A 20,828-nucleotide genomic window follows, 5' to 3' on the forward strand; every position below is an offset into this window, starting at 1 on the left:
GAAGTTTCTGGCTCGCAAAACATCTGGGACGTTGCCTTTGGGAGTCCGCGTCAGACCCCCTGTCACCCGCCGCCTTATGACTCGGACACAGGGTGGGACCCAAGGCTCTCCCCAACACAGGCATGTATGGTGCAGATGACACCGACACGTACCCACTGCCGGGGAATCCCTTGTGCGAGACATACGAAATCAGTCAGTGGGAGCCACGTACGAGTTGTACGACCGATGGGAGTTCGACGAACCGACTCTGGTAGCATACGGCTGCATCGTACTCGCTTGATCGGACTGCAGGATTCCAGCTCGGTCGGAAAACACTCCGGATTCGGCTCGGTCGGAGAGCTTTCCGACCCAGATCAGAATAGGCCCCTTAGTAGTTATTAAATGTATTTTAATTACATTTTGCATTTTTTAGTTCTGTAGCTGATTGTGGGTTTATATGGGAATAGGGTGGGAAGTCATTTAATTTTAATACATTAATGAATATTTTTAATTATTAATATTCAGCTAATTGAGATTTTGTAATGTTAATTGTGGTTTTAATTTTTGGGAGGTACATTTTAGGTGCAGGTTGTGGGGTTTATAGGGGTAAAGAGTGGGAAGTAATTTATTTTTAATTACATGATAATTAGTTGGTAATTAATAGTAATTAATTAAGTGACAATTAATTATGGTAATTGTGTAATTAATTTTAGGTGTGGGTTGTGGGGTTTATCGGGGTAAAGGGTAGGAAGTAACTTATTTTTGATTAATTAATAATTAGTTGTTAATTATTATTAATTAATTATTTGACAATTAAGTAACATAATTGTTTAATTCTTGTTTTTGTGTCTGGGTTTTGGGTTTATAGGGGTTACAGGTGGGGAGTAAATTAATTGTGCTTACTTCATAATTAGTTGTTAAATACTACTATTTATTTAATTAAAACAAGTTTTAATTGTGTAATTCATTTTTTACAGTTTAATTTTATGTGTGAGTTGTGTGTATTAGAGTTGTAAAGGGTGTGTAATTAATTAAATTGTACGTGTTTTATAATTGAAAACCTTTGCTTAATTGATAATTAATTATGTTAATTATGCCCAAATAAATTCTGATGTGAATTGTGAGGTATGTGGTGTCGTAGGAAGTAAATTGACTACATGTATGTAATAATTAATGTTTTTGTTAATACATCATTTCTAAATAAAAAATATTTTTTTGCTTGAAAATATTTTTCCTTTTTATTTAATATAATATGTGTGGGTATTTTGAAATGCATTTAAGATTATAATATGTTTTTATTGTTAATATTACATATATTTGTATTTCAATTTGTAACATTTATATATTTATTCAAATGTATTTTATGTTGTCGATATGTTTTTGTTTCTTTTTAAGTGTTAACTAACTGGAGTGAGAATAGTAAATGTTAACCCTCTGTAATCCAACACTTTCCCTATTGATGCACTTATTAGAGTGGGAATAGTAATTTGTACCCCGCCGCTACTCAGCACTGTCCCTACTGTTGCACTGACTGGAGTGGGAATAATACATTTTATCCCTCCTCGATCCAACACTTTTCCTACTGTTGCACTGACTGGAGTGGGAATAGTACATTTTAATCCCTCCTCTATCCAACACCTTCTCTACTGTTGCACTCATTGGAGTGGGAATAGTAATTTTTAAATATCCGAAATCCAACACTTTCCCTACTATTGCACTGACTGGAGTGGGAAATGCAAGTTTAAAGATTTTTAAATAGTTCAAGGTTTTAATTTATAGTAGAATGTTTTTTAATATATTTTATGTTATTGGTATATGCATATATATTTAATATGTTCAATTTGTATATAATTTTAAAATTATAAAATACATTCAAATTATTAGTTTAGTAATTATTTTAAAGTAAATATATATTATTTTATCTGTGTTTTACTTTATTTGATTACGTTTATTTGATCTATTTGTTAAAATGTATATTAAATACATATTTTTTTAATTAATTATATTCTTTAGTATATTTCATATTTATTGATGTATTTTATATAAATAATACATTGAATTTCGTACAACTATATTTATGACCGATATTTGTTTCCGATATTTTTGTACTTACCATTATAACCATTATAAATATGTCGATATTGTTGACACAATATTTATAACTCCAGATTGTGGTATGGGGATATTTTAGCTGTCGATATTCTGTCAGTGAATCCCTGTAAATTAAATGCTACTAGTGGGCCTTCAGCGCTGCCTGCACCACCTACAGAAGTACCCTTTCAGCCGCTGCAGGGCCTGCATGTGCAGTTTACTGCCACATTGACTTGGCCTTAAAGTAGCTTGCCAAGCCTGAAACTCCCCTTTTACTACATATAGGTCACCCTAAGGTAGGCCCTAGGTAGCCCAATGGGCAGGGTGCTTTGTAGGTGAAAGCTTAGACATGTGACTTTATTGTGTGGCATGTCCTGGTAGTGACAAACACCCTCTTTTGTTTTTCACTACTGTGAGTGCTGCTCCTTTCATAGGTTAGCATTAAGAATTCCCTTATATGTTTTAAAGTGATAATTTCTGAACTGAAATGAGTAGTGTTGCCATGTTTGGTATGTTAGGAATAGTGGTGATAACTCCTGCTTATTGATGTTGGTGAATTTTTAATTACGGTTGTAGAAATGCCTCATTTAGAAAGTGGGTATTTCTCTTAGAAGTCTGTGTGCTTTGCAGTCTGCCTCCAATCCATACTTCCCGGACAGCCATCACACAGGGAGGGTTGGGGTGTAACAGGGTTACATATGTATATTGAATGGTCTTCCTGGGCTGGGAGAGAGGGAGACGGGGTGCACTTACATTTGTATAGGCTGTGTCCTGCCCTCACACAAAGGGCTTATTTACCCCCTACTAAAGTTTGGATCCAGGGTTGAGGTTAAAAGGGGGTGTTGCACACTTCCAAGGTTTCTTTCGAAGTTACCTCCACTTCAAAGACATTTTGAGCATAAGTACACGGAATCTGGCCCCATAATTTTAGACATGGGGCCAGCTATGAATCCAGATGCTGCTGACTCTACAGACTGCACCTTGCCAGAAGGAACTGCTATACTGCCAGGAAGAACCATTATTGGACTCTCTTGTTTGTAATGCTGACCTGTGGCCCACTGGGCTACCAGAAGGACTGCCTCTGTGATATACAGGCCTTTTGTGCTGGCTTGCTGCCTACATTCCTGCTTTAGTGCCCCCAGTGTTGTCCAAGGGTTTGTGGGCTTGCCTCCTCCCCAGTGCTTGTGAGGGGTCCAGACATACTTCTACATCCTCTCCAGCGTGTGTTTTGAACTTCTTGGCCAAGTGCACGTCTAGAGATTTTCCTTTGGTGCCCCAGGGTCTCTGGTATACTCATTGTTCCCCTGCACCACTTCTCCAGCAAGAGGAAGTCATCAGCAGTGAGGAAAGACCCCAGGGAGAGCACCATTGTGAGAGCAGAGTTCCGTGCAGCACCCCTGCCAACCTATGTGAGCTGCTTAGCAGCGCCACTACACTGCTACCAGCCCAGGCCCTGGGCTCAAAGCAGGTCGACCTCCAGAGCAGCTTTCAAACCAGGAGGTGTAACTTTGCCACACCCCCAACAAGCTTCAGAATCTGTTACTCTGGCCCCGTTTCGGATGCTCTGCCGATATTTCTGCAAGGTCCTGAGCGTCTGTAGTGGATCATGGTATCAGACTCGCTGACAGCGGTCCCATCAACATGAGGATACTGTGTGGATATGTGGGGGCCTGACCTAAAGTCACAAAACCGTCCGCACTCCTTCGTGGGTGACGACAGTCACTGTGAGAAGAGTGACTCACACAATCTTGGAGAGTGCTGCTGGCCAAATTCTTACCCAACCGTAACTCCCCTAGTGGAAGAGCATGCAGCGTTTACAGCTGCCTCTGGTTATTCCACATGTGGGGAACCTAGCGAGGTCTCCCCACAGTTGAGAGTCATGTGTGGGCTTCCCCCTGTTTCTGAATGCACTGTGATGACATTGGTTCTCTGAACAGGGTGATTTCAATTAGGAACTTTGCCACACCCCGAGAACTGTCGTAATTAACGTAACTCATGCAGTCGGTATGTAGGTGTTCCTGTGATGTACATGTTGTGAAAATTACTGTATAATGGGTAATAGGAACACAGTGCACTGTTCCTTATGATTTCCTGTGAATATTTTGTTAATTCGTAGGTGTTTCGCTATTTATTTTATTTATTTAAGACATTTATAGTGTGTGCAGCTACCTCAAGGGGTTTCCCGGCACAAAGCAAAAGTAGAGGAGATATCTGAAAGGTAATCTAAGTAGTGAGTTAAAAGAGCCAGGCCTTTAAACCCCTGCAAAAAGGAAGAAGGGATGTTGAGTCTCGCAAAGAAGCTGGCATCAGACTTGCATTCCATGCCCTGAGAATATCAGGTATATTGTTCAAATGTTGCATTGTCAGGGACTGCATAATATGCAAAGTTTGGATGATAGCCTATAACCTGTTGCATTTTATGCCCAGTTGGTATAATGTATACCACCCTGATTCATCAGATAACGAGTACTATCCAAGTGTTGGTGTAACATGCATAGTAGTTTACGATTAATTTATTTTTGGTATATGTTTATATGCACAATATACTATTTATATTTTTATACAAGCCTGTGTGGAGTCTAATTTGTAGTTTTTACTTTGATTTAAAAAACAGTAGCAGTTCGGGCTGGACTGTTCCCATGAGGCACAGGGTCAAGACTGATTTGCATATGGCCAGGTCTAAACTGGGGTGGCATGGTGAGCAAAAGAATGAGTGATTTAACCCAGATCTCTTGACTGGGGGTCAATGTTTTGATTGTTTCTGCATTCCGTCCATCAATTGTGTATCTTTTGCTTCAGTGCGATTGGCAGCACGCTTTATGAAATTTTTGACAGCTGCAATAACTTTGATGAAATCCAAGCACTCCCCTGAATATTAGTGCAACCAACACAAGAACGCAAGAACCTTCTTTGAATTTATTGTGATTTTAAAGATGTGCCCTTGACTAAAAATTGGATTATAATGTATCTGTATGGTAATACCTATTTTTATATAAAGTATATGCATACGGTTTCATTTAAATGTAACTCACTGCAATGATTTTATGTAATTATTCAAAATAGTTTTTTCATATCTTATCTAAACATTGTGTGATTGGTGTGAGTGTGTAGAGCAAACACTTTACACTGTGAATCTGGGGATAAGTACGACTGCTCTGTGCCAGCCTACGAGGTGTGCGCAGGTTATCTTTGGTGTGTTACTTATTAGCCCTGACTAGAGTGGTGGGTTCTGCCTGGCCTAGGTAAATACCATAGCCAACCAGAAACCCCATTTCCAATAACCCCCAACATGACTTCATTATAGCGCAGCATGTGACTCCCCAAGGATCACCTCCAGTGACCAGAACACTACAGTCTGACGGCCCAGCCTCTATCTTCGACCTCTGAGACACTCCTGTATTGGTGGCGAGGCTTCCAACCTCTATTCTTGTGGGGGCCCCAATCCTCTGCTGCCTCTGCATTGCCTGGATACTAGGAGACTCACCAAGTTCCGCTACCAATTTCGGTGCAGTTAAGTATACAATGTGGAACTCTACCACTAGTGGTGAGCCTTCAGATGGCCACAAATCTACAGATCTTTTTCCTCTACTGCACCCGATGGAGACCAGAAAGTTTTCATGACACCTCCTTTACAGAAGTGATGGTGGAAGCAAAACACACAAACTCATGCAATACAGGCTCCCACACCCAAGACAGAGACACCCCTTGATGCCATCCTCAAAGAAATCACTTCCAATGGAACCTTCCTCGCCTCTATGAGTATAAAAATAACTGACCTTACCCAGGACATGAAGACCATCAAAGCAGACAAGGCCCTGTTCTGTGCTGAAGTAAACACCTTATAAGAGTGCCTCACCAGAGCAGAGGGGACCCTGACAGAACTGGAGAACCTTCACCCGGATGTATGACACATGAAGCAGAAACTGATAAACCCGGGAGAATGCTCTAGCTGTGACATATCAGATTGTATGGCATCCCGTAAAATATTGAACAGACATACAGGCCTTCCATCTAGATCTTATTCAATAAATTGACCTGACTTTCTTTCATCCCTCCACTGGAAGGCCAAAGAGCGCACAAGATATGATCTAGGCATCCACAGACAGAGGGGGATGTGAGAACCCATCCTATTACAGCTCGTTTGTCTGGCGTATCCATACCCACCAAATCCTACTAGCTACAAGTAAATATGGCCCATATGATAAGGAAGGAGGTCGAGTCTCTCTGGCGGCAGACTACTCCCCAGACACCAGTATCAAAAGTCAGACTTTCCTATCCCTTCATCCACAGCTTAGGAAATGGGATATCAAGTTTGGACTTCTGGACTCTGCAATCATGTGGATCACAATGGACAGCCGCTCCAAAAGACTTCCACGACTTTGCAGATCTAACCCAGTAGTTAGACTCTCATGGAGATACCAACATAGATACAAACCTCTCCACAACCATAGTTCCAAGTATCTTCAACGCTGACAAATACCCAGCCAATGCTGCAATTATATACCAGGGCAGCAACACGACTGCCCACCTTGCAAACAGCTGGATAGGGAGAGATCAATAAAACCTGTTGCAGAACTGACACACATTGATGACAGGGACGAGGCGGGATCTCCTTTGAAACCTCCCTTCCGATCAGACAGCGATTCCGACCCACCACCCTGACCAATGAGTTCTCCCTAGCTACAGTACAAAGATTCTCTACCTCCTCAGACAGATAAGTATAATGTATCTGGTAGAAGACTGGGCTCTCTCTAGTTTAACTTGCTTTGCTTTGTTTTGACTCCATGCCCAACAGGTCCAGGTCCTCCTACACCCCTCCTGTGACCATGCATGGAACCCCTCACCTCAGCCAGCCTATGGGCTTGATCGTACCAACCACCTGTCACCACTACTACTGTCTACACTCTATCGACTCCATGGTACATGGTGCCTTTCTCCTCAGCTTCCTCTCTTTTACGCCTCTGAATGGCTGTCCAATACACTTATCACCTGCTCTGCTGTGGCGTCTCGTCCCCTAATGATTATCACACTGAATGTAAATGACTAAACAAACTATGTGAAACACAAGAAGAAACATTCCTATTTTGCCCCTGCAAGAGTGGATGTTGCCCTTCTTCAAGAGATGCCCATTTCCCAAAAGGAAGCTGAAAAACGTAAATGGGACTGGGTAGGGGAAAGTATTTCACAGCTGCAAAGCTCCTACCACTGCCCCACATCCTCATACTCACCTGTGCCGAACTGATGAGCTCTGAGGAATGCTGAGGGCCCATTCCTATTCCTAAAGCCCTCCTCTGCATGGTGCTGCAAACATGGATGAATACAGATGGATGGTAAGCCTTCACTAAACTCCGGTCAAAAATAGTAGGCGTGGACTCCGTCTATGCCCCAAATGGATTTAAGTCCACTTTCCTACCCCATTATTATAAGCCCCTGACTGAGTTGAACACTTCCCATATAGTGATTGGGAGTGGCTGGAATCTGGCGCCCTAGACTGCATGGGACCTTTAGACAGAATCAATGATAGAAACAGGTCCCCACTACACAACCTTTGGTACCACCATGGCTTATCTGACATGGCGCCTCCTATATCCTACAGAAAAAGTATGTATTTTTTTCACAGCAGCCTATACTCACGGCTGGACTAATTCCTTATCTTCAATGCTACCTTTCAATGACTATCCAAATGAGTTCTTTCTTAGAGGATTCTCTCTCCAACCGTACACCTGGTCCAGCACCATATAGATTGGAACTGACCAGATCTGACTAGGAAACTATGGTGATTTTATATGACCAGCTGTAGATCCCCCCAAGGCAAAGCAGAGATGCACTCCCATATGACTACATTCTTGGACTACAACCAAGGATCCATCCCCTTGGCTCAAACCACAGCACCGAGACAACCCTCATCGCAGCCACAGACAACATCAAAACCCTGATAGACAACGGAGAAACCGCCGCCCTCATCCTCCTGGACCTCTCAGCAGCCTTCAACACTGTATGTCACCGCACACTAAGAAAGCGCCTCAGCAACACTGAAATCCAAGGAAAGGCCCTGGAATGGATCACCTCGTTCCCCTCCGGAAGAACCCAGAGAGTCCGCCTCCCCCCTTCCTGTCCGCGGCCACCGAGACCATCTGCGGCGTACCTCAAGGATCTTCACTCAGTCCAACACTCTTCAAAATCTACATGAGCCCCCTCATCACCATCACTCGAAAACACAACATCAACATTATCTCCTATGCTGGCAACACCCAGCTGATACTCTCCCTCACCAAGAACCCAGCCACCGCCAAAGCCAACTTCCAGGATGGAATGAAAGAGGTAGCAGACTGGATGAAGCACATCCGTCTCAAGCTCTACTCAGAGAAGACGGATGTCCTCATCCTCGGACAATCTCCCTCCGCCTGGGACGACTCATGGTGGCCCTCGGCGCTGGGCACTGCACCGACGCCCATGGACCATGCATGCAACCTGGGTTTCATCCTGGACTCCTCCCTCACTATGACCAAACAAGTCAATGCCGTCTCGTCCTCTTGCTTCAACACCCTGCAAATGCTTCAAAAGATCTTCTGATGGGTCCCCCCAGAAACCAGAAAAACAGTCACCCAGGCCCTGGTCACCAGCTGACTGGACTACGGGAACGCCCTATACGCAGTAACCACCGCCAAACTGCAGACTCGGCTCCAACGCATACAAAACACCTCTGCATGACTCATCCTCGACATCCCTCACCACAGCCACATATCCACCCACCTGAGAAACCTCCACTGGCTCCCCGTCATTAAAAGGATCACGTTCAGACTGCTCACCCATGCACAAAGCGCTCCACAACATGGGCCTCGACTACCTCAACAGCTGACTCTCGTTCTACACCCCCGCCTGCCAGCTTCGTTCCACCAACCTCGCCCTCGCCATCGTCCCACGTATTTGCAGAACCAGCCACGGAGGAAGATCTTTCTCCTACCTGGCAGCGAAAACCTGGAACTCCCTCCCCTTCCACCTACGACTGACCCCAGACCATCTCAGCTTCAGGAAGCACCTCAAGACCTGGCTCTTTGAGCAGTAGCAGCCCCCCCGCCTAGCGCCTTGAGACCCTCACAGGTGAGTAGCACGCTCTATAAATGTTATTGATTGATTGATTGAAACCCTGTGGGCAGGAGCCAAGGAAACCCTATGAGGGCAACTAATGAAGGAATGCTAGGAATGGGGTCTCTAGCTGGCAGGGGTATGTACCCTGTCTGAATGTTGATCCACACTCTAGTCAGTGTAAGTGTAGTACACACTTAAAGTTTACCTGTGCTCACCCTCTAGTAGCCTGGCAAGAGCAGTCAGCCTAAACTAAACTGGCAATGTGTAAAGTAATTACACACACACACACACACGCACACACACACACACACACACACACACACACACACACAATAACACGGTGAAAATACCACAAAGGTATTACACACCAGTTTAGAAAAATAGCATCCCTCTTTTAAATATGAAGTGGGAGCCCTGGGTACTCTCCAGGGCACCAAACATTTACTGAGTGGGCCCCCGGGTATGGGATTCTTGGGCCAATATTGGCCTGGGGAGGGCAGCTAAATGTCCCACCTTTCATAAAAAGGTCAAGCCCCGATAAATCGGGTCCCCAGGGTTTAAATTGGCCAGGGGAGGGGGCTGCATGCCCTCCCCCAAAATTCAAGTAATGGGTCCCATACTCCCGCTGCCATACGAGATCTATGCAGCCACTTATACACCCACTCACAGACCCATTTAGCTATTCACACACCCACTCACAGAACCATATGTTATGTTGTTACCTGAGTTTACATAGCGCACAGCTGCCTCAGCGAAGAGGCGTCCTGGCGCTGCCAGCAGCAGAAGAGACCAAGGAGGCTAATAGAGAGAACAGGTAAGCGCAAGGTACATACAAGGGGACGGGAAAGGACTAGGCAGAGGGGAAGAGTATAGTTTTAATAGCCTTCCTGAGGTCCAACAAGCAGTCCAGGCTAAGGATCTGGAAAGGCAGAGAGTTCCATAGCTTGGCTGCTAAACAGCGGAAGGATCCTCCTCCGGCCTTAAGACGCTTCACTCGGGTACTATTACCAGGTGCTGTCGCAGGGAGCGCAGCTGGTGAGTCGGCACATAAGGAACTAGCAGATTAGCTAGAAGGCCGGGAGACACAAGCTTCAGGATTTTAAAAGACAAACAAAGAGTCATAAATTGGACCCGCTTGGCCATGGGCAGCCAGTGTAGCCGCCGGATAGCACCAGTAGAGGGGCAAGTACGCAGAAGCCCCAAGAGGGCTCTGGTGGCAGCATTTTGGACACGCTGCAAGCGCATGACCTCAGCCTGATTAGCCCCCAAAATGAGCGAGCTAGCATAATCCGATCTAGATAGAATCGCTGATTGAACAATCTGCTGGTGCGTAAGAGGATCAAAGAACCTCAACAAAGACCTAAGCCCAGAAGGAGGCAGAAACAGGTGCCAGTAACTTTCTTAGTATAATCTTGAAAGCTGAATGTAGAGTCCATCCATACCCCCAGGTTCTTGACCACCAATTTAGGGGTGGGAATACTACCAAGAACAGTTGGCCACCATTGCTCACTCCAGAGACTCCTATCCCTCCCCACTAGCATCATCTCTGTTTTATTGCCGCTCAGCTGGAGGAAGTTGGTGGTCATCCACTCCACGACGGCGGCCAGGGCACTCCTAAACCTAGATGCATCCTGCATGGAGCCATCAGAGAGGGCCAACACCAACTCCATATCGTCTGCATACAAGACCATGGAGAGGCCCTTGTTCCTGGCCACCGTCGCAAGAGGTTGAACGTATAGATTAAACAATACGGGGCTCAGCGCAGAACCCTGAGGCACGCCCTGACCGATGGAATGAGCCTGGGAAATAAACGGGGGAGGGGCGACACTCGGAATGATCTCCCTGTCAAAAATGATCTGAACCATTCCAGAGCTAGGCCCACAACACTCACCTCTTCTAGACGATGTAACAGAATCCCATGGGAAACTGCGTCAAATGCGGCACTAAGATCAAGCAAGATCAGTGCCGCCGTATGACCAGAGTCAAGAATGGTCTGCAGATGTTCTGTTACAGCTAGGAGAGCAGTCTCCATACTGTGACCAGGGCGGAAACCTTAAGATGTTATTGACATGAGCCTCTGGAATCTTAGCTACCCATGGAATGAGGGATATTGGCCAAAAATGTTCCAGTTTGGCCGGGTCTAGAGAAGGTTTTTTGAGTATAGGAGACACCCTTGCCTGTTTCCACAGCTCAAGGACCACAGCTGTAGTAAGAGAAGTATTAACAACCTGACACAGAGTGGCCAGGAAGACAGAGAGTAAGTCCCTAAACTGGGCAGGTTTTAAAGGATCGGCCAGAGAGCCAGATTTACCTTTCCCACTCAATGATTTGAACTCTTCCTGTGTAATGATGGGACTTGCCTCCAGACAATGCAATGGAGGTGGTCTGTGAGGAGCCACAGGAGGAGGAAACTCTTGCTGGAAAGACGGATGGTATCAACTTTGTCAACAAAGAAGGTTGCTAGTTCCTCACACTGTTGCTCAGATGTAATCACGGAAGCAGAGGAGTTTCTTCTTACACTGAAGTCCTTAAGAATTTTAAAAGTACATTTAGCCACTCATATACCCATACAGCCACTCACATACCCACAAAACCACTGTCATCCACTCACAGACCCATAGACCCATACTCATCCACTCATTCACTGACCCAGACAGTCTCTCACAGACCCACTCACATACCTATACTGCCACTCACATGACTACTCACAGACACAAATACCCACTCACATACCCATACAGCCACTCAAACACCTGCTCAAAGACCCACATACCCACTCACCACTCACATACCCATTCACAGACCCATATAGACACTCACACACCCACTCATACATCCACACATTCACTAACACACTCACTCACAGACCTACAGAGCATCTCACGCACCCATGACCAGATCCACATAGCCACTCACATACCCACTCCCTGGCCCATATATCAACTCAGACACCCTCTCACAGATATATACAGCCACTCACATACCCGCATATACAACCACATAACCACTCATACACCTATTTACAGACCCCTACAGCAATCACACACCCACTCACTGACCCATACAGTGACTTACACACCCATTCACCAACCTGCACAGAGACTCACACACCAACTCACAGACCCATACAACCCATCAAATATCCACTCATATACCTACAAAAGCATGCAAACACCCACTCGCATGCCGTTCACACACTGACACACACATTTATATACCCACACAAACACATACACACACTCACAGACCCACACAGCCACTCACACAACCATTCAACGATCTACACAGCCACTTACACCCAATCCCCAGCCCATACAGTGACTCACACACCCACTCACCAACCCATCAAGCCAGTCAGACACTCTTGCACAGACCTATAGAGCCATAAACATTCACACACTCACTCACAGACACACAGATATGTGCACACCCATTCACAGACCTACAGAGCCACTAATACACCTACTCACTGACCCTTACAGTGACTATCATACCAATTCACCATCCTGCACATACACTCATACACCAACTCACAAACCCACAAAACAAATAACCCACACACTTAGCCACCCACAAATGCTGGCACATATCTACTCACACACCCATTCACTTACTCACACACACACTTACATACCCACACACCCACTTACACACCCATACGATCACTCACATACACATACCCTCTCACACTCCCATACAGACACTGATATATCGGATCACTGAAACAATATCGATGTGAAGAATATCGATTTACAAAAATATCGAGGAAAAAATATAGAATATCAAAATATCGACCTCCTATCTCCAAACAGGTAAGTACAAAAATATCGAACCAAAAATATTGATGTAAAAAATATAGTTAGTCGAAATATCAATTTTTTTAAAATGCTTTAAATAATTAAAAATTAATGAAATAATAAATATAATTAACTTAAACATACTTAAAATACTTAAATAACCTTAAAAATAATAAATAATTAATGTAAGTAAAAAAAAAATACACATTGATTTTTTAATACATATATATATATATATATATATATATAAACGTAATATTAATAATACAATTATAATATTTTTACCGTAGGATAGTGGGAAGGGTAACATTTACTATTACCACTCTAATGAGTGCAACAGTATGGAAAGCGTTGGATAGCGTAGGGGTAAAAAATACTATTCCCACTCCAGAGAGTGCAACAGTAGGCAAAGCGTTGGATAGCGTAGGGGTAAAAATTGCTCTTCCCACTCCAGAGAGTGCAACAGTAAGGAAAGCGTTGGATAGCATAGGGGTAAAAATTACTATTCCCACTCCAGAGAGTGCAACAGTAGGGAAAGCGTTGGATAGCGTAGGGGTAAAAATGACTATTTCAACTCCAGAGAGTGCAACAGTAGGGAAAGCGTTGGATAGCATAGGGGTAAAAATTACTATTCCCACTCCAGAGAGTGCAACAGTAGGGAAAGCCTTGGATAGCATAGGGGTAGAAATTACTATTCCCACTCCAGAGAGTGCAACAGTAGGGAAAGCGTTGGAGAGCGTAGGGGTAAAAATTACTATTCCCACTCCAATGAGTGCAACAGTAGGGAAAGCGTTGGATAGCGTAGGAGTAAAAATTACTATTCCAACTCCAGAGAGTGCAACAGTAGGGAAAGCGTTGGGTAGCATAGGGGTAAACATTACTATTCCTACTCCAGAGAGTGCAACAGTAGGGACAGCGCTGGATAGCGTAGGGGTAAAAATTACAATTCCCACTCCAGAGAGTACAACAGTAGGGAAAGCGTTGGATAGCATAGGGGTAAAAATGACTATTCCCACTCCAGACAGTGCAACAGTAGGGAAAACTTTGGATAGCGTAGGGGTAAAAATTACTATTCCAACTCCAGAGATTGCAACAGTAGGGAAAACGTTGGATAGCGGAAGGGTACAATGTACTAGTCCCACTCCAAAGAGTGCAACGGTAGGGAAAGCGTTGGATAGCGTAGGGGTAAAAATTACTATTCCTACTCCAGAGGGTGCAACAGTAGGGAAAGCGTTTGATAGAGTAGGAGTAAAAATTACTATTCCAACTCCATAGAGTGCAACAGTAGGGAAAGCGTTGGATAGCGTAGGGGTAAAAATTGCTATTCCCACTCCAGAGAGTGCAACAGTAGGGAAAGCGTTGGATAGCATAGGGGTAACAATTACTATTCCCACTCCAGAGAGTGCAACAGTAGGGAAAGCGTTGGATAGCGTAGGGGTAAAAAGGACTATTCCAACTCCAGATAGTGCAACAGTAGGGAAAGCGTTGGATACCGTAGGGGGTAAAAATTACTATTCCCACTCCAGAGAGTGCAACAACAGGGAAAGCGTTGGATAGCGTAGGGATAAAAATTACTGTTCCCACTCCAGAGAGTGCAACAGTAGGGAAAGCGTTGGATAGCGTAGGGGTTAAAATATGTATGCCAACTCCAGAGAGTGCAACAGTAGGGAAAGCATTGGATAGCGTAGGGGTAAAAATGATTATTCCCACTCGAAAGAGTGCAACAGTAGGGAAAGCGTTGGATAGCGTAAGGGTAAAAATTACTATTCCAACTCCAGAGAGTGCAACAGTAGGAAAAGCATTGGATAGCGTAGGGGTAAAAATTACTATTCCCACTCCAGAGAGTGCAAAAGTAGGTAAAGCGTTGGATAGCGTAGGGGTAAACATTACTATTCCCACTCCAGAGAGTACAAAAGTAGGGAAAGGGTTGGATAGCGTAGGGGTAAAAATTACTATTCCCACTCCAGAGAGTGCAACAGTATGGAAAACCTTGGATAGCGTAGAGGTAAAAATTACTATTCCAACTCCAGAGATTGCAACAGTAGGGAAAGCGTTGGATAGCTTAGGGGTAAAAATTACTATTCCCACTCCAGAGAATGCAACAGTAGGGAAAGTACATACTTCAGATATAAATAAAAAATAATTTAATATTAATACCAATTACAAATTAATTAAAAGTAAATAACAATTTTAAATATTATATTCATTAATCAATTAAAAACACAAATCATTAAAAAGTATTACCTATTAATACAAATTATTTACCAATTAGCAATTGATTATTTATCAATTATAAAATAATTAAAAATTAGAACAACAAAAAAATAAATGAATTAAAATATTTAAATAACTAAAGTTAAATTACTTCCCAACCTAATCCCCTATAAACACACAACCCACAACAGAAAATAAATAATAAAATTAACATGATTATCAATGAATCAATTAATTAAAATTAATTACTAATTATATTTTATTTAATTTCCAATTAAAATTTTAAATAACAAATAAATACCAATAAATAAATAAATAAATAAAAATGTATAATTAAATTACTTCCCACCCTTTTCCCCTACAAACCCACAACCCGCTATAGAAAATAAATTAATAAAATAAACATAATTATCAATTAATTAATCAATTAAAATGAATCACAAATTATATTTTAATTAATTACCAATTAACAATTAATTAACAATTAATTCAAAATAAATTCCAATAAATAAGTAAATTAAAAAATGTAATAGTTATAATTAAATTACTTCCCACCCTATTCCCCTATAAACCCTCAACCCGCTACAGAATTATATTACGGAAAAATGAAATACTATAAAATTAATTAATTAAAATAAATTATAAAATAAATAAACTTTTTACACATATACTAACATAAAAAATCACTTTAAAAAATTAGATATTATCAAAAAATTGAAGCTAACTTACTTACCTCAAATTCGATATTTTTGTTGTCTATATTCTGTCCATTCTATATTTTTGTTGTCTATATTCGGTCCATTCTATATTTTTGTTGTCTATATTCTGTCCATTCGATATTGTGTCCATTCTATATTTTTAATTCGATATTACTGCTATTCTTTTCAACATTTTTGTAGTCTATATTCTGTCCATTCATTATTGTGTCCATTCTATATTTTTAATCCGATATTAATGCTAATCGATATTAAAAACTCGATATTTTGAGTGTATACCGATATATATCCACTCAAAGACCCAGAGAACTACTCACATACCTCATATACCTACAAAAGCATGCAAACACCCACTCGCATGCCATTCACACATTCACACCCATTTACACATCTACACAAACACATACACACACTCACAGACCCACACAGCAACTCACACAACCAGTCACAGATCTACACAGCCGTTCACACTCAATCCCCAGCCCATACAGTGACTCACTCGCCCGCTCACCAACCCATCAAGCCACTCACACACTCTCGCACAGACCTATAGAGTTATAAACATTCACACACCCACTCACAGACACACACTGATATGTGCACACCCATTAACAGACCTACAGAGCCACTCATACACCTACTCACTGACCCTTACAGTGACTATCATACCCATTCACCATCCTGCCCATACACTCACATACCAACTCACAAACCCAAAAAGCAAATCACCAACCCACAAATGCAGGCACATATCTACTCACACACCCATTCACATACTCACACACACACGTACATACCCACACACCCTATCAGTCACTTACATACACATGCCCTCTCACACACACATACAGACACTGATATATCCACTCACTGACCCAGAGAACTACTCACACACCCATAGAGCAATCCATACACCCACTTATAGATCCTCCAATCACGTCATGTAAGGTTTAACTAATGTTAACATTTAATGTGTTTTATCAATATATCTTTTTGGAAACAAATGTACAAATCCAGTCAAAAATCCTAAGATTACAGGCATAAAATAGAGTTAGGAGATGGGATTAAAAAAACATAAACATTCACTAAAAGAACAAACAATAGATGGACGTTCAGGAATAGCATCCTTAGTAGTCTTTATTTTTTGATGAAAAACATATTTATTTCATTGCAATTTTTTGGGATTGTAACAGAGACTGGCTAATTCTAACCATGCTGGAAAGACTATGCACAATGGTAGATAATTATTTCTGTGGATTAAGATCCATGCATATTTCTTGACAAATAACTTTTACTTAGCATAAATAACCATCTTTTTGTAGCTAAGCATACCATAATTGAAGTCTTGCTTAGTTGTGTCATCAAATGTTTTCTGCCATTGAGGTTCAAGGCATCTGATTTGTAGTCTAGTTCCTGCCAATTCAATGGTAAACAAGGAGATTAACAGTGATCTTATGTTAGTGTGCTTTAGCAAGCTTGAGGTTTCAAGTATTCACTGCATAAGTCATCCAAATGTTTGTAAAGAACATGATAAATAGAAACCATTCTATCTGATTTACCCAACGAAGCGATTTACAGCTATAATTTGTGATACATTGATATCTAAATTCTTAAGCAGTATAAAATCAACTTGCATCTGCATAAATGTTTTGCGCCAATGGAATCACAAGCACACACACATACTCTCATTCACCCATCCACAAGAGCACGCTCTCACACCCTTCCATTCACTAGGACACATACTCATACCCACCATGCACAAGTACATAGAAGCACACACTTGCACAACCCCATCCACATACACTCAAATACACATATATATTTATACATGCATCATCCACCCAAAGGTTAAAAAAATAACTTTTGTCACAGGCAAAAGGCTGAAGTTAATGCAGGAAGCAACAGTGATGGGAGGTTGGAGGACTGGGTCACAATGCCGGTGCTATCAAAAATTGGAATGGCTCAGATTCGAAGAAGCTCATTATTTTGCACCCAAGTGGCCTCAACGCTGATTGAGTGTTGGTTGGCATTGTTCTGGTAAAGTAGTCGGTTGTCGGTCTTCGACTCTTCTCTGGAGCTCCGGATACCCTCAGCGGGGCAAAGCTTAAGGATAGAGCTGGCAAAATATTTAATGTCATCAGATGCAGCTTTGACATTGGTTCAGGCAAAGAATGTAGCAGGAGCTGCGGAGAGTATAATCCATCTTACAATGAACCCTTGGCAGATTGGCTTGCAGGTAGATCCCAACACTTCGCTGGTTCTCTTAGTGAAAAATCGACAAAGGATTTCTAAGTCTCACGTTTAAGATTAGGCGGGAGAAGTACACTCCCACAAGAGACAGGGGTTCCTGGACCTCAAGAACAGCATATGGGGGTCAGGACATACACTGCCAAAGCCACTAACAGGGCCCATGGTAACTCCAGTGGCAAATGGCTATCTGGGATCTTCCAAGAAGCTTCTTGTAGCTTTTGTACCCCTGCAGCTTGACAGGAGGTCACTCAACCGATCTTCAGAGTACACTTCTGTATCCTGGTTAAAAGTGGGATCAGGTCCAGCCCGTAGGGCTCTCCTCACAGGTCTCAACACCAGTATAGTCCTTCTTCTGTCTTCCACAGGCCCAGTAGTGTTCGTAAGAAGTAACTCAGAGGTGCCATATTTATGCCTGCCACTAACCTGTGAGAGGGGGTGACTCCGGTTCTCTCCCTAAACAACTGTGACAATTTTCCTGGGGTAACCCTGCCTACCTTTGAAGTCGTTCCTTTTTGCCCTACTGCTAAAAATCCCAGAGTCTCACTCTCTCCCTCAATCCAACATGGTAGAAATTCTATTTCTTTTTTCAGAACTCCTATACCTACACTAAAGGTGTGGCCACGGAAATTAGGAATCCTTCCTCTATAGTCAATGAATCCCTGTTCTGGTGGTAGCTGCTTTCCATTGGTATTGGAGTCTGGCTGGGTGGGAAAAAAGGGACGCATGCCCAAGAATGAGTTAAACCTACCAATGACAGGGTAGACCTAATTTGAACAGACGCAAGTTGCTGGGACCAGTCACCAGGCCATGCTGCCAAGGAAAGTTCAATCTCATACACACATAAGGTCTTTCTCTTAGCTCTGGGAGCCAATTTGCACCTTCTGAAAAAGTTATTGAGCTTCTGGGTGACAGTAGGCAGTTCAGGCAAATTAGCTTGTGAGGCTTTTGTCAGGTTAAAAGCGACTTTTTAAAAGCAGCTTTTGGTTGAACCTGGCACTCTCTAAAGGGTCTGTCAGGGTTCAGATCCAGAGGATGAATTAACTTCACTGCACAGTTATTACCCCCAATAGACAGAGACAAGGACCCCTATGGCTCATGGGACACGCAGAGTAATCATCACTAGGTCCCGGACTTTAGGAAGAGCCCGCAGGAAATGATGGAATGCTGCTGAGGTTGCCGGTCTTGTCTTTTGGTGCTGGCTTAACGCAAGAGGACTGAATCAGTTGTGAAGTGTGCTGGCAGAGTTCTGAGCCGAGCACTTCACTAACGTCATCTCCGAGCGCACATCTCCCGCGCAGGTGATGGGGCAAGGTTGCACACGTAAAGTCACTTGCTTGTATTCAACCCTCTCGAAAATTATTATATATGTACTAACTAACATGTTTTATCATAATAATATTGCATTACACAACGTATTAGGCATCTATGGGAAGCTTGGCAATGTGCTTTTACTAACTATAATCCGCTTGCATTAAAATGGCTGCTTCTACATGGAATTTTCTATTGCGCATGCGTCTGTCACACTCATGTGACTTGCATGGTGGGAAACTTTTGCTTCTGCGCACTAGAACTAAGATGGCTGTTCTGTGTACTAATGTGCAAGAAGCTTGCATTGCTGCTTTGCTAAGCTGTTTGTGTTTGCCTAACATCTAATGCAATAGTTATAGGGGGGCATTTCTGCACAAGACTGTGGTGTGTGCACTTACCTGCTGGTCCGGCCTCTGCCTGATGCACCTGAGGGGCTAACGCTGAGTGTCTCCCTGCCGCCGCTTCCCTCCACCATGCGTCCGGAGACTACAGCTCTCAGGTAGCCTAGCGGGCACTTCCGGTTTTCGCCATCATCGCGCCCGGAGGCGCTACTTAAGAAGAGAGGCTCCCTCGGTGGAGCGGGGGCATTTCTGCACAAGACTGTGGTGTGTGCACTTACCTGCTGGTCCGGCCTCTGCTGCTGCACCTGGGGGGCTAACGCTGTGTGTCTCCCTGCCGCTGCTTCCCTCCACCTTGCGGCCGGAGACTACAGCTACCAGGTAGCCTAGCAGGCACCTCCGGTTTTCGCCATCATCGCGCCCAGAGGCGATACTTAAGAAGAGAGGCTCTCTCGGTGGAGCGGGGGGCATTTCTGCACAAGACTGTGGTGTGTGCACTTACCTGCTGGTCCGGCCTCTGCTGCTGCACCTGGGGGGCTAACGTTGTGTGTCTCCCTGCCGCCGCTTCCCTCCACCTTGCAGCCAGAGACTACAGCTCCCAGGTAGCCTAGCGGGCACTTCCGGTTTTCGCCATCATCGCACCCGGAGGCGCTACTTAAGAAGAGAGGCTCCCTCCGCATCGTGGGACATGCACGGGACTCGCCGGGCTAAGCCCGGGCAAAGTGCGGGCCGTCTGTGGCCGTCAGTGGCCGGGCGGGCCCCCCCTCTAAGCTGCTACAAAGGTGAGCCTATAAATATTAACATGGGAAAATACAATAATACCACCACAACCCAGTCAACTGAAGCTCCCTCTGTTATACCTGTCTCAAATGAAAGCATGCTGGAAAACGCCTTTAATCTAGTCACCACTGAGATAGCTAACACTGAAAGAAGAATGTCCATGGGACTGTCAAGTTCATACTTAGAACCCCCAGAACCCCAGCCAGTTTGTACGACCAATATTTTGCCACTTTCCCCAGTGGTCACAATTAACAGAACTGTCATGC

This window comes from Lissotriton vulgaris, chromosome 10 (genome assembly GCF_964263255.1).
Source record: "Lissotriton vulgaris chromosome 10, aLisVul1.2, whole genome shotgun sequence".
NCBI lineage: Eukaryota > Metazoa > Chordata > Amphibia > Caudata > Salamandridae > Lissotriton > Lissotriton vulgaris.